At 47.9% G+C, this 15,275-nt stretch overlaps 1 pseudogene; it reads left to right on the top strand.

The window, feature by feature from the left end:
* The first annotated feature begins 12,625 nt into the window (after positions 1–12,625).
* LOC116887396 lies at positions 12,626–13,248 on the top strand (annotated as a pseudogene).
* Positions 13,249–15,275: the final 2,027 nt, after the last annotated feature.

Genomic DNA, 15,275 nt, shown 5'->3' with positions numbered 1-15,275 from the left:
AGTGGTTAAGAGCACCGACTGCTCTTCCAGAGGTCCTGAGTTCAATTCCCAGCAACCACATGGAGGCTCACAACCATCTGGAATGAGATCTGATCCCCTCTTCTGGTGTATCTGAAGACGGCTACAGTGTGCTCATATGAATAAAATAAATCTTTGGAAAAAAAAAAACCCAAAAACCTCGTCCCTGCCGCCCACCCACTCAAGGCCTAAACCTGGCTTTCAGCCTGTACAAATTAATTCTGTCAGCCTGTACAACTTAATTCTGACATGACTCGAGTACTGGGAAGTTTGTGTTTCAGGAACTCAGAGGCCGAGACCATGAGATTAGATAGCTGTCCTCCAGGCGTGAGTTCCGAGAAAACGAGCTCCTCCGCCCTGCATCCAGAGCTCTGAGAAAAGCCGCAAAGAACATCTGTGGGACCCCAGATATCTCTTCTGCCAGCTCAAGACCTGCTTGAGTTTGAATAAGCACGGGGACCAATCATGTATTGCCCTGCCATTCTTTACCCGCTCCTTCTCAAAAACCCTATATATACTCTGTACTCTTGTGGTTCGGGGCCAATCCCTCTGCCTCCTGCGTGAGGGTGAGGTACGTATTGGTCCAGAGCTCTGCCCCAATACAGCTTGTTGCCTTTGCATTGGACCTGGTCTCTTGTTCTTGGGCGCTGCTCCCTCCCACTGTGCCTACCTGAATTGAGCGTGGCCACAGCAGCTCCTTGCCGCCTCGCCCTCCCGAACTGGGCAGGGCGGAGGAATTCAGACTTAACAACCCCCTTAAGACTGACGCTAGAGTGGTTGGGGATTTAGCGCTCAGTGGTAGAGCGCTTGCCTAGCAAGCACAAGGCCCTGGGTTCGGTCCCCAGCTCCGAAAAAAAGAAAAAAAAAAAGAGAGAGAGGAAAGTGGCAGACTTTCTGCACCTCTGAGTGGCCGACTCTCAGTGTTGGCTGGCCCCTGAGGGCTCTTTTGACCTGACTATGATTCTTGATGTTAAAGTTGTTGTTTTTCAGGAAAAAATTGGGAGCACATCCTGACCAGCAACCTTACATCTCGTTCTGGCAAGACCTGGTTCAAAATCCTCCATCCTGGATTAAGCCTTGGGTTAAACCTGGCTCCCAGGCCCTGGCCCTTCGTGGCACATCAGCCTCGCAAAAGAAACCAAAGGCTCCTCCCAAACCGAAGCCCTCAGTATCCTCTGCTCCTCCTAAGATCTATCCCAAGATTGAGGAGCCTCCTGAGTGGCCAGCCCCTCCCTTGCTTCCCCCATTTCCTCCCCAGCAGCCTCTAGTCTCTGCTCTGCAGGAGGGAGAAGTAGGAAGTGGGGGTCCAGCTACAGGAACCCGAAGCCGCAGAGTTCGGAGTCCTATGGAACCTGACTCCACTGTAGTCATGCCTTTTCGTACTTATGGTATCCCAGTGGACCCCCCTAACCTTCAACCCCTCCAGTACTGGCCCTTCTCTTCTGCTGACCTTTATAGCTGGAAGGCTAATCACCCCTCTTTCTCTGAGAATCCCTCTGGCCTTCCTGGGCTGATGGAGTCTTTGATGCACTCACATCAACCCACGTGGGATGACTGTCAGCCCCTCTTACAGATCTTACTTATGACAGAAGAGAGGGAACGGATCCTCCTGGAGGCACGCAAGAACGTGCCCAGAGCAGATGGCCTGCCTACCCAGCTCCCTAATGAGACAGAAGCAGGTTTTCCTCTGGACCGGCCCAACTGGGATTTCAATACTGCAGCAGGTAGGGAGTGACTGACAGTCTTCCGCCGGACTCTGGTGGCAGGTCTCAAGGGGGCCGTGAGACGCCCTACCAATCTGGCTAAGGTAAGAGAAATATTGCAAGGGCCTGCGGAGCCGCCATCTGTTTTTCTAGAACGCCTCATGGAGGCTTACAGGAGATATACTCCTTTTGACCCTGCCTCTCCAGGACACCAGGCAGCAATAGCTATGGCTTTTATAGGACAGTCAGCCCCTGATATTAAAAAGAAATTGTAGCTCATGGAAGGATTGCAGGACTATACTTTGCAGGATTTAGTTAAGGAGGCTGAGAAAGTGTATCACAAAAGAGAGACAGAGGAAGAGAGATAGGAAAGGGGAAAGAGAGAAGAACGAAGAGATCGTAGACAAACAAGCAATTTGACAAGGATTTTGGCTATGGTGGTAAGAGAAGGAGATAGGGCAGGATGCAGACAGACAGGGAACCTGGGTGACAGAAGACCCAGAGCAGGAGATGGGAGGAGGAAACCTCCCCTGGAAAAAGACCAGTGTGCTTGCTGCAAAGAGAGAGGCCACTGGGCACGAGAGTGCCCTAAGAGGGAAGAAAAGACCCACAAAGTACTGAACATACAAGAAGATGATGATTAGAGGGGACAGGGATCAGTTCCCCTCCCCTAGCCTAGGGTAACCCTAACTGTGGAGGGGACCCCCTTAAACTTTCTCGTGGACACAGGTGCTGAATATTCTGTGTTGCAACGACCTTTAGGGAAATTAAGCACCTGACAAACCACAGTGCTTGGGGCTACCGGACAAAAGCAATATTCTTGGACCACCTCCTGCACTGTGGACTTAGGGAAAGGCCAGGTTACCCATGGTTTCCTGGTAACTCCAGAGTGCCCGACTCATTTATTAGGCAGAGACTTATTGACTTTAAGTTAAAAGCCCAAATTCAGTTTACCCCATCCGGACCTGAAGTGAAGTGGGAAGAACCCGCAACCATGATACTGGCCTTAAAACTGGAAGAAGAATATAGGTTACATGAACAACCAAGGAAGGAGGTGACTTCAGACCTAGATTGGTGGCTATCTAATATTCCTCAAGCCTGGGCAGAGACAGGGGGCATGGGCATGGCAGTTAGAGTTCCTCCGATAGTAGTGGAGCCCAAGTCAGATAGCACTCCCATTGGAGTTCGACAGTACCCGATGAGCCGAGAAGCTGGGGATGGAATATGACCACACATACAGCGACTCCTTTCCTTGGGTATTCTAGTGCCATGCCAATCACCCTGGAACAGCCCTCTGTTGCCTGTAAGAAAGCCTGGCACCAATGATTACAGACCAGTACAAGACTTGAGAGCAGTAAACAAGAGAATGCAGGATACACACCAACTGTTCCGAATCCATATAACCTCCGTAGTTCACTCCCACCTGAACGGCAATGGTATGCTGTCCTTGATCTGAAGGATGCCTTTTTCTGTCTAAAGCTTCACTCCAGCAGTCAGCCAATCTTTGCTTTTGAATGGAAGGACACCCAGACACTGGACAAACCGGCCGACTCACCTGGACTAGACTGCCCCAAGGATTTAAAAATTCACCCACACTTTTTGATGTGGCGTTGCATCGGGATTTGGCCACCTTCGGGACTGCACACCCCCAGGGAGCCCTCCTGCAGTACGTAGATGACCTGTTGGTGGCGGCCTCCACCAAAGAAGAACGCCTCCACGGGACTAAGGACTTGCTTACAGACCTGGGTGAGGTGGGATATCGAGCCTCCGCCAAGAAGGCTCAGCCGTCAGACTGAAGTAACCTACTTAGGTTACTCTTTAAGAGAAGGGAAACAGTAGCTGACAGAGGCCAGAAAGAAAACAGTTACACAGATCGCTGTACCTACCACCCCCTCGACAAGTAAGGGAGTTACTTGGGTACAGCTGGGTTTTGTAGACTGTGGATTCCTGGGTTTGCCACAATGGCAGCCCCATTGTACCCTCTGACTAAAGAAGGGAAAACATTTTCTTGGACCCCCGGCCATCAGAAGGCTTTGGATGAGATCAAGAAAGCCTTATTATTGGCCCCTGCCCTGGCATTGCCAGATTCGACTAAGCCATTCGCCTCATATGTGGATGAGAGAGCTGGAGTGGCTAGAGGGGTTGTTACTCAGACTTTGGGACCCTGGAGAAGACCAGTGGCCTACTTATCTAAAAAACTAGACCCAGTTGCGCGTGGGTGGCCCTCTTGCCTGAGAGCCACTGCGGCCGTAGCCCTGCTTGTCAAAGATGCTGATAAATTGACCTTGGGGCAGCAAATGACTATAATAGCCCCACACGCTCTTGAGAGTATTGTGCGACAGCCCCTGGATCGATGGATGACGAATGCTAGAATGACACACTACCAGAGCCTGTTGACCGATAGGATAACCTTTGCCCCTCCTGTCATCCTAAACCCTGCCACCCTGTTACCGGAGACTGAAGACTCAACCCCAGCACATCAATGTGAAGAAATCCTGGCAGAACAGACCAACCATGGCCAGGAGGTTCCACCTGGTACACGGATGGCAGCAGCTTCGTGGTTGAAGGTAAACGGGTGGCAGGGGCAGCAGTAGTGAACGGGACTGATGTCATCTGGGCTAGCCATCTGCCAGAAGGAACCTCAGCACAGAAAGCTGAGTTGATAGCCCCCATCTGAGCCCTACAGATGGCAGAGGGCAAGACTGTAAACATCTATACAGGCAGCAGGTACACGTTTGCTACTGCGCACGTACATGGGGCCATATACAGACAGGGGACTGCTGACCTCAGCAGGAAGAGATATTAAAAATAAAGAAGAAGGGCTGGAGAGGTGGCTCAGTGGTTAGAGCACTGACTGCTCTTCCAGAGATCCTGAGTTCAATTCCCAGCAACCACATGGTGGCTCACAAGCCCTCTTCTGGTGTATCTGAAGACAGCTACAGTGTACTTATATATAATAAATGAATAAATCTTTAAAAAAAAAATAAAGAAGAAATACTTAGCCTGTTGGAAGCTATCCACCTGCCTAAGAAAGTGGCCATTATCCACTGCCCAGGCCACCAAAAGGGACAAAGCAGAATTGCAAAAGGTAACAGAATGGCTGACTCAGTAGCCAAGGAAGTGGCGCAGGGGGTGATGATGATGACGGGGAGTTCCCTGCACCACCAAATAGTCCCAAAACCAGACATCGAATCCACCACAGAAGATACCAGCATATGGACGAGCTAGGGTTCACCTCCAGCGAAAGACAAGAGGAGGTATGCCCCGGATGGTAAACTGGCCCTACCCCAGACAGAAGGACATGCCTATGTGGACCACTTACACCGCCTGACTCATTTGGGGACAAAACATCTTAAGACTCCGATCAAAGCCTCAAATTATTATATCCCTAAACTTTCAGAGACTGTTGACAGAGAAATCAAAGACTGTGTGCCCAGTGCCATGATTAATGCAGGACATTCGAGACTCCCTCTAGGAAAGGGACTCAGAGGGAGTCGGCCAGGCGTCTATTGGGAAGTGGACTTCGCTGAGGTCAAACCTGCCAAGTATAGTAATAAGTATCTCTTAGTTTTCATAGATACCTTTTCAGCATGGGTGGAGGCTTACCCCACTAAGTCAGAGACTGCCACCATAGTAGCTAAAAAGATCCTTGAAGAAATCTTTCCCAGGTTTGGAATTCCCAAGGTAATTGGGTCTGACAACGGACCCTCATTTGTCGCCCAGGTAAGTCAGGGACTGGCCACCCACCTGGGGATCAATTGGAAATTACATTGTGCATACAGACCCCAGAGTTCAGGACAGGTAGGAAGGATGAATAGAACTCTAAAGGAGACCTTAACAAAATTGGCCTTAGAGACCGGTGGGAGAGACTGGACTGTCCTCCTTCCTTTCGCTCTGTTCTGAGTACGGAACATTCCTGGCCCCTTTGGCCTAACACCTTATGAAATTATGTATGGGAGTCCCCCGCCCCTCATTGAATCGGGGGGGGCCCCCTGCCCTGAGGCTCTTCCTAAAACCCTGTTTGCTCATTTGAAGGCTTTAGAGACAATCCAGAGTGAAATCTGGAGCCGAGTGAAAGAAGCCTACAAGACGGGAAGTCCAGAAACGCCTCACCGGTTCCAAGTGGGAGACGCAGTCCTGGTTCTGCGACACAGAGCTGGGAATTTAAAACCTCACTGGAAAGGACCCTACCTAATACTGTTAACCTCTCCCACTACTGTTAAGTAGATGGAATTGCTGCATGGGTCCACGCTTCCCGTATGAAGAGAGCACCAGATGTTCTCAAAAATGAATGGAGGCTAGGGGTTGGGGATTTGGCTCAGTGGTAGAGCGCTTACCTAGGAAGCGCAAGGTCCTGGGTTCGGTCCCCAGCTCCGAAAAAAAAAGAAAAAAAAAGTGAATGGAGTCTGGGAAAGACTGCTAACCCTCTTAGACTTCGTCTCAGTCGTGAGCGCCTATAATCCCCATACTCCCCAGAAACTAACTTGGCAAGTCAACTCACAGATAGGGGATACAGTATAGGAGCAAAGTAAAATGGCCCCTCTATGGACATGGTGGCCACCCCTCAGGCCTGACACTTGCTCCTTAATGGCCGGACTAGATACATGGGACATCCCTGGGCATACATATGAAGAAACACCTATAGATTCACATCCTATTTTAAAAAGGTCTCTCTCAACCGGAGTAGCGTCCAAAGGGCAGCATGTGGCAGATAATCCTGGCTGCAAAGACTCTCCTCCTGCCCAGAGGCGGTTGAGACAAACCCCTTTTTATCTCTGTCCCAGAGATGGCAGGACTAGGTCGGAGGCCCATAGATGTGGGGGGCTGGATCATTACTTTTGTAAACAGTGGACATGTGAAACCACCGGAGATGCTTATTGGAAACCGACTTCTTCCTGGGATCTAATCTCAGTTAATGGAAGCTCTGCAGCATCGGGGACCGACCCCCTGAATATTGTCTTGACCAAGAAAGGGCAGGAATCCCGAGATTGGATGAGAGGACATGGGGATTGCGCTTCTATATGACTGGTTATGATAAGGGATTCACATTCTCCATTCGGCTTAGGTAGAGGCTCCCATTTCTGTCCCCATCAGGCCCAGTCTCGTTCTGCAGCCTCTCAAGCCGCAGCCCAAACCTACAGCACCCCCAGACCCTGGGACAGGGACCCTGCAGGGACTCAGACACCTATAATACCTCTATCCGCCTCTCCTCCACGTACTGTAGACCAGCTAATGAACATAGTTGATTGACAACCTCCGCAGTATCAGGGAAAGGGACCTGTGTGGGCGTGGTCCCGGCTTCCCACCAAAACCTGTGTAACACCACCCAGATGTTCAGCTCTAACTACAGATATCTGCCAGCCCCATCGGAAGGGTGGTGGGCCTGTAATTCCGGTTTGACCCCTTGTGTTTCTCTGGCCGTGTTAAATCAAAATGCCTCCTTTTGTGTCCTTGTACAGTTAGTGCCTGTAGGGAGCGACTAAAGATGGCTCCGACATCTGGTGGTCGTTGGTGATAAACACCTGCAATGCACATGTGTTGGCATTTGTCCGGCAGTTATCAGACTGGAGTGATATTCATGCCAATAAGGTATTTCATACTCCACCAATCCCCAGAGGACAAGTTTACTGTCACAGCCTGTCTTGTATTTAAGGTGAGTGCCTTTGTTCCTCGGGGTCCCCCGTATCAAGAATGAGGTGTTCCGGGCTGGAGAGATGGCTCAGTGGTTAAGAGCACTGACTGCTCTTTCAGAGGTCCTGAGTTCAAATTCCAGCAACCACATGGTGGCTCACAACCATCTGTAATGAAATCTGATGCCCTCTTCTGGTGTGTCTGGTCAGTGGTGGGCACATCAAGAATCTGTGTTCGTCTTCCCCTGGTTAATTTACCATCCTGAAGAGTCATTCCCGGAAGAATATCTTACAGGCTACTGGAGGTTTAAAAGAGAGCCTGTTAGTGTGACCCTAGCTGTACTTTTGGGGCTGGGAGTCGCCACAGGCATTGGCACTGGGACTGCTGCGCTGGCCACCCAAGCTTCCCATTACAGTCAGCTCAGGATAGCCGTAGATGAAGATATCCAGGCCCTAGAGAACTCTGTGTCTAAGTTACAAGAATCCTTGACCAGCCTGTCCAAGGTGGTCCTGCAAAACAGGCATGGCCAAGATCTATTGTTCTTACAGCAAGGAGGCTTGTATGTAGCTCTAAAAGAAGAATGCTGTTTCTATATAGATCACTCAGGAGTAATTAAAGATTCAATGGCCAAGCTGAGGGAGAGACTAGCCACTAGGCAGAAAGAGAAACAAATCGGGGATGGTTTGAAGGCTGGTTCACCCAGTCTTCTTGGTTGACTACTCTAGTCTTACCCTAATGGGACCCCTGATAATTCTTTTGTTGCTTCTAACCTTCGGGCCCTGTATATTAAATAGGCTGGTGAGCTTTATTAGAGAGAATTAGCACTGTACAATTATTAGTGTTAAGACAACATTACTAAACCCTAGCCCTAGAGGACCTAGATTGAGAAGTTCCATGATTGGAACTTGACACAAAAGAAAATGGGGGAAATGAAATCCCCACTTGACATCAGTGCAGCCACCTCTTAAGAACCATCTCTTAAGAATAAAAAAAAATTTTTTTAAGTTGTCCTCTGCTTAGCCCCTAGACGTTAGACCAGAAAGTACAGTACATTCCCACCCACTTTCCAGGAAGTCGGCCGACCATAAGAACAGATGGTATAGATTGTGTCGTTCTGGGAACTACAGGGTGGGAAACATCTGCCAAGTCAGAGATCCTTGGTACTGAAATAGCTGTGACCTTATATTGTCTATATAAACTGTATATTTCCTCCTGCGTGAGGACCATGTCGAGCCCCAGTGCACTGGTATCCTGAATAAACCTCTTGCTTTTGCATCGAGACATGAGTCCAAGCTCTATGCAGATGGCCCTGGTGGCCTGTGTTCCTCCAACTGTAACCCCATCATAGTCTAGTTCACCCCCAAGGGGAAAGAAAGCGTGGGGTAGGAAACAGGAAAGACATGGGGACTGAGACTGTATGTGTCTGGGTATGACTACGGAGTGATGTTTATGATTGACTCTCTGCCCAACAGATCGGGTCGGGACAGGGGATGCCTTTCGACCCTAATCCAGCCCTGCCCCCTGTTGGCCTCATGGTGACTCAATCTCAGCTCACAGTCCCCATTTCTCAGGAACCATGGACCCTGGAATGGGCCATGGGACTTGTTTTGGGCCACTTACCAGGTGCTGAATAATTCTAGGCCAGAGCTCACAGATAAATGCTGGCTCTGCTTGAATGCCCAGCCACCCTATTATGAAGGAATAGTTGTTCTTAGAAACTATACCACCTCTACGGACAACAAGGACTGTTGTTAGCATCATCTGGGTAAGGGGGAACTGACCTTAGAGCTAACTAAAGGAGAAGGGCTCTGCATTGGGACGATACCCATACCCATAGACATCTATGTAACAGCACTCAGGAAGCCCCAGGCAAGGATGCTTACACCATATCCCCCCCCCCCCCCATCAATACATGGTGGACGTGCACTTCTGGGCTGACCCCCTGCATCCACACCCAGGCCCTTCATCTCACAAGTGGATTCTGTGTCTTGGTCCAGCTTACCCCTAGAATCCTTCATTACTCTGATGAGACAGGACCAGAGTATCCCCTCGCCCAGCCGCTGGAGCAAAGCGGGCTACTGTTGCTGAGATCCTGGGCACGTCAGCCTTCACCCTCAAAGGTGAGAATTACAGAGCACTAAGCCCCGCCATAGATGCGGATTTGATCAGACTCAGGAAATTCTACTCCAGCGAGAGAACCTTCTTAACTTCTCTGAGGGAGGCTGCTCTTTGAAGACCCTCGGCGTGATTGCTGGCATATGGGGGTGTTGGACAAGTTCTATCATTTCTTGCTAGGTATCGGTATCCTGCTGCGGTCTTGCATACCTCCTCGTACCCAGAGCCAAGCCTGCGTTAACGTATCATAACATCGTTCCACAGGAAAAGAGGAACAACTGAGATCAACAGCGTCCTGGACTCGATAGGTCCAATCTGTTGCTGGCTTCCTCCCGTTGACCACCTAAAAGCTTCCCACTGTTTCTTTTATGCCTCTAGCACCCACCTCCTCCTTGCTGCAGGACCCACAAATACTTCTGTGATAACAGCAACCAAAAGAAATGACAGCTGTCCGGACCCTCTGGACATTCTCCTGTTTGATCAAGTATCTCTCCTGCCCTCTACCTTTCTCCTAGGCCCATACCAACAGACCTTGATGTGCTGCCAGCCGGGGTGTTACTGCCTTGACTTGTGCATTGTCCCCCTCCTTCCTTTGGTATAGAGGAAAGATAACTCTCTGCATAGACACACACACACACACACACACACACATACACGGCCTTTTGTAGCCCTGTCGTGACTATTCCGCAGGTTTATCTCTAGGAGGAAGAGAAGGCAGCACTGTTGCTACAAACTCTGCTACAGTCAGAGACGAGACACTCATCCCTTTCTAGCAGCAACAGGACTAACCATCCCCCTTGGATCTGCTGGAGCCCCAACAGCTGCCGCCATCCAGACTTCACCATCAGGGTGGAGACTTTTCCCTTTACAGGAGCAGGACAGGGAAAGGTTTGCTTTCTCAGTACCCACTCATAATAATAATAGTTGTCCAGGGGCTGGAGAGATGGCTCAGAGGTTAAGAGCACTGTCTGCTCTTCCACAGGTCCTGAGTTCAATTCCCAGCAACCACATGGTGGTTCACGACCATCTATAATCAGGTCTGGTGCCCTCTTCTGGCCTGCATGTGCATTACATGCAGGCAGAAAGCTGTATGATATATACATAATAAATAAATAAATATTAAAAAAAATAGTTGTCCAATAAAGAGATATAATTGGGAAGCCTTACCACAAAGAATATTAAACAGCTGGACATCGTGACAATATTTTATACAGGAACTGTGGGGAATAACTCCTAACAGTTTCTTCAATCTAAAATTGGATATGTGACTCGCTAATTCAAATGGACCTATCTTCAAAAAACTGACAAACTAGGGGCTGGAGAGGTGGCTCAGTGGTTAAGAGCACTGATTGCTTTTCCAGAGGTCCTGAGTTCAAATCCCAGCAACCACATGGTGGCTCACAACCATCTGTAATGGGGTGCAGTGCCCTCTTCTGGTGTGCCTGAAGGGATCAACAGTGTACTCACACATTAAGTAAATAAATCATTTTTAAAAAATTGATGAAGTAAAAAGAATTTTGCCTTGTTGGTGACTACAATTTGCTTCTGGAAAAAATACAGAGGAGATGGTACTAATCATCTAGGATATAAAATAGTTCTACAGAAAATTCAACCATAGTAAGTACCAATCAGAAGATGATCAATTGTAAACTTAGTGAATTTCAAAAATTTTTGGGAGATATGAGATGGCTAAGGCCCACAGAGATTAATTAAGTAATTTATTTCAAACCTTACAAGGTGATTAAGACTTAAATAGTCCAGGAAAGTTATCAGTTAGAACTGAAAAGGCATTGGCTCTGGTACAAAAGAACTGACAGGATACACACGTGGTTAGGTTCCAAAGCTGAACTGAATTTTAGTTATTTTGCCTGCTACTCATTCTCCACAGGAATTCTCAGGCAGAGAGAAGGTAATGTCTTAGAATCGATATCGTTAGCACACAAACAGTAAAAATACTAAGGGCCTAAGAGGGAAAGTTTTCTTAATTGATTCTGAAAGGAAAAATGAGACTTTTGTCAATTAGCAGGAATAGACAGAAATCGTGGTACCTTTTATTGATGCTGAAATCACCTCATTATGGGCAGAAAGTGAACAGTTATAGAGAAATTAACAATAAATGTCCCCAAAACAAGCAACTTCCGTTTTCAAAAAGTATTAATTGGATTCTCCCTCGTACAGTAAAAGGGACACCGGTTTCTGGAGTCCCTACATTCTATACTCATGTAAATAAGTCAGAAAAGGCAGGTTATAAATCAGGAGAAATAAATGGCTCAGAGCCCTTATGATTCAATTAAAAAATCAGAGCTGTATGCCATTCCTATGTAATTATTAGATAGTCCTGCATCTCCTCATACAGTTACTCTCAACATGCAGAGTTTTTTTAATATTGAAACTGCTGGACTCTCAAGCACCAGGGAATGATGGGAGTGACCAGCTCTTGATAGGAATTGTAGGGGAAGCTTAATTTCATTAAAAAAAAAAAACCTCCATGCTAACAGCCAAGGTTTAAAGAATTTTCTATCACTTGGTAACAAAGCCTAGAAAATTATAAGAAAATGACCTACTTGTTCTTTGTATAACCAAACTCCATTGCCTACAAGAAGGAACCCAAAAGGTACCAAAAAGAAAAAAAGAAAGAAATCTGGCAAATGAGTTTCATTTTTCCAGAGTTTAGAAAATTAAGGTATGTGTCCCGTACCACAGACACACACTGAGGATTTCAATAGGCCACTGCTCAAAGGCGAAGAAGGCTGACTCCGGAGTTACACACTTAGTAGAGGTTATGCTGATTGTGGGGAGGAGCTGTAAAGATTAGGGCTGACATTGCTCCAGCGCATGTCTCTAGTAAAATGAAGCCGTCTTTGCGTATTACAACATATTACGGCCATACCACACAACCCTACGTGGCAAGCAGTTATACAAAGATGTTATCATACTTTAGAAGAGATGGCTTAATAAACAGGAAGGAACAGCAGGCTCCAGTGATAGATTACATAGTACTTTATTAAGTTTAACAACAACAACAACAAAAAAAACCAACAAAAACCCAACATCATCTGAGAGACACTGGAATGTGGAAAAGAACTATTGAATTAATCCAGCTCATGTGTTTTAAAGATGTTACACCGCTCTGCCATTCTCCTGTACAGGAGGCAGCCATGGCGCCCAGCCAGAATGGCATGATCCTCAAGCCCCACTTCCACAAGGATCGGCAGCAGCGAGTGGACACTTGGTTCTACCGGCCAGGACACAAGATCCGCAGACGCAAGGCCCGGCAGGCGAAAGCGCACCGCATCGCCCCTCGCCCCACCTCCGGTCCCATCAGGCCCATCGTGAGGTGCCCTACAGTTAGGTCCCGGCTGGCAGGGGCTTCAGCCTGGAGGAACTCAGGGTGGCTGGTATCCACAAGAAAATGGCACGCACCATCGTTATCTCTGTGGACCCAAGGAGGCGAAACAAGTCCACTGAATCACTGCAGGCCAACGTGCAGCGCCTGAAGCAGCACCGCTCCAAGCTCCTACGTTTCCCCAAGAAGCCTTCTGCTCCGAAGAAGGGAGACAGTTCTGCTGAAGAACTTAAACTGGCCACGCAGCTAACAGGACCTGTGATGCCCATCCGTAATGTGTACAAAAAGGCGAAGGCCAGAGCCATCACAGAAGAGGAAAAGAACTTTAAGGCTTTCGCCAGCCTTCGCATGGCCCGAGCCAATGCCTGGCTCTTCGGCATCCGAGCAAAGAGGGCGAAAGGAGCTGCAGAGCCAGACGTTGAGAAGAAAAAGTAATGCGCGGTTGGAGAGTTGTAATGAATTTTCCATAAGCAAACAAACAAAAAAAGATGTTACAGTGGTTTGGATATGCTTGGTCCATGCGAAGGGGCACTATTAGGAGGTGTGGCCTTGTAGGAAGTGTCACTGTACACTTTGAGGTCTCCTAGTGCTCAATCTTCACCCACTGTGGAACGGAGACCTCAGCCTGGCTGCCTGCAGATCAAGATGTAGATCTCAGCTCCTCCTGCACCATGCCTGCCTGGACGCTGCCATGCGTCCCTCCGTGATGATAATGGACTAAACCTCTGAAACTGTAAGCCAGCCCCGATTAAATGTTTTGTTTTGCCGTTTTAATAAGAGTTGCTTCGGTCATGGTGTCTCTTCACAGCAATGGAAACCCTAACTAAGACAGATGTGTTGGGCTGGAGAGATGGCTCAGTGGTTAAGAGCACTGACTGCTCTTCCTGAGGTCCTGAGTTCAAATCCCAGCAACCACATGGTGGCTCACAACCATCTGTAATGAGATCCAATGCCCTCTTCTGATGTGTCTGAAGACAGCTACAGTGTACTCAAAAAAAAAAAAAAAAAAAAGACAGATGTGTTAACCTCAGAATGGAAGCCAGGAAACGTGTTGCCTTTGTTTCAACAGGAATGAAAAACTGCTGGTTCCTTCAGAATTAATGAAGATTAGATTTGGCTGGGGGGAAAACCTGGAAATCTTGGCTATGGACGTGAAGAAGGAAACCTCTCAAAAGAACATCAAAACAGGTTACATAAATGACTCTACATGGGAACCTCAGCCTGACAGTGGCTTAGAAAGGTCTCTGCGTGGCTTGTTGGCTCCAGAGTCCTTGGGAATTAAACTGCGTGCCACCCTTTCATATGGCATGGATGGAAATTTATATTACAGGTCATAGAATCCAAACAGACTTATAAAGTTCGATGCCTTTCACCTGCTCAAAGACCAACCACCTTTGGCTGATCTGTGCACACATACATATGTCAGTGCAGAGACAAAAATTACCTTTAAGAGTTTGTTTTCAGATCAAAAAGACCAGACCCAATGAAGACAAGACAAGTAGCCCAGGGGATCCAGCTTCACAGATGGGCTCAATAATTGTTTCCTCAAGTCTGCTGTATCCAGGACAACTTCCAAATGGCTGAGGTGGTCCAGCCTCACAGACTGGACTAGCCAGCACTTAAGTTAAGCCTTGTTCTTTCCCAATCACACAGAGACTGGACCACAAATGACACAACTAGTTCTCCTGGGGCTTTGTGTACTAATTTGCTGAATTGTTTCCCCGTGTGATCCTTTTGCTTTCTACTCTGCTTAATTACTCTCTCGTGTGGTCTCCTGGTTTACTCTTCGCCTGATTACTTTGTCTTTGACCTGAGAACTGCCCACGGTTTGGGATGTCCTAGAATGCTATGAAAGCAGCCCGGGAAAGCATAAAGCTGCTTCAGCCTCATTACGGGCTGGAGTCTCATTATTGTTTTGTGTAATGCTGTTAACTTCAGATAGCAGGAAGTAATTTTAAGAGAACAATGTCCCGGGGTTGGGGATTTAGCTCAGTGGTTAGAGCGCTTGCCTAGGAAGCACAAGGCCCTGGGTTCGGTCCCCAGCTCCGAAAAAAAGAACCAAAAAAAAAAAAAAAAAGAGAACAATGTCCCCACTCCCGAGAGGTGAGATGGGTGGTTTTGGGTCATTTGCTGGGTGATGGGTATTTGCCATTGTCTAAGGGGGGTTTGGTAACAAGTGGTTAATGGTCTTGGTCAACCAGGAAACCCAGTAAAGACGAGATTCAGAGATCTCTCCTTTCCTCTTTTCTCTCCTATGTAGTGTTAGTGGGAAGGGGGCTGGGAGGGGATGAAAAGAAAACGGGGGATACAGGAATGATAGGATAAAAGGGTAGACTGTTGAATCTGCTTTTAAATTAAAAAGCACCAGTAAGCCAAATATTTCTCTATGGGTATGCACTTTTGTGTATCGATGTACACTCAAGACCTTATCGTATCATTTTGTGTATACGTCTCCACTTTTT

Source organism: Rattus rattus, chromosome 18 (genome assembly GCF_011064425.1).
Source record: "Rattus rattus isolate New Zealand chromosome 18, Rrattus_CSIRO_v1, whole genome shotgun sequence".
Classification (NCBI taxonomy): Eukaryota; Metazoa; Chordata; class Mammalia; order Rodentia; family Muridae; genus Rattus; species Rattus rattus.
Note: the sequence above shows the minus strand (reverse complement) of the source record. Positions and strands in the feature narration are given on the sequence as shown.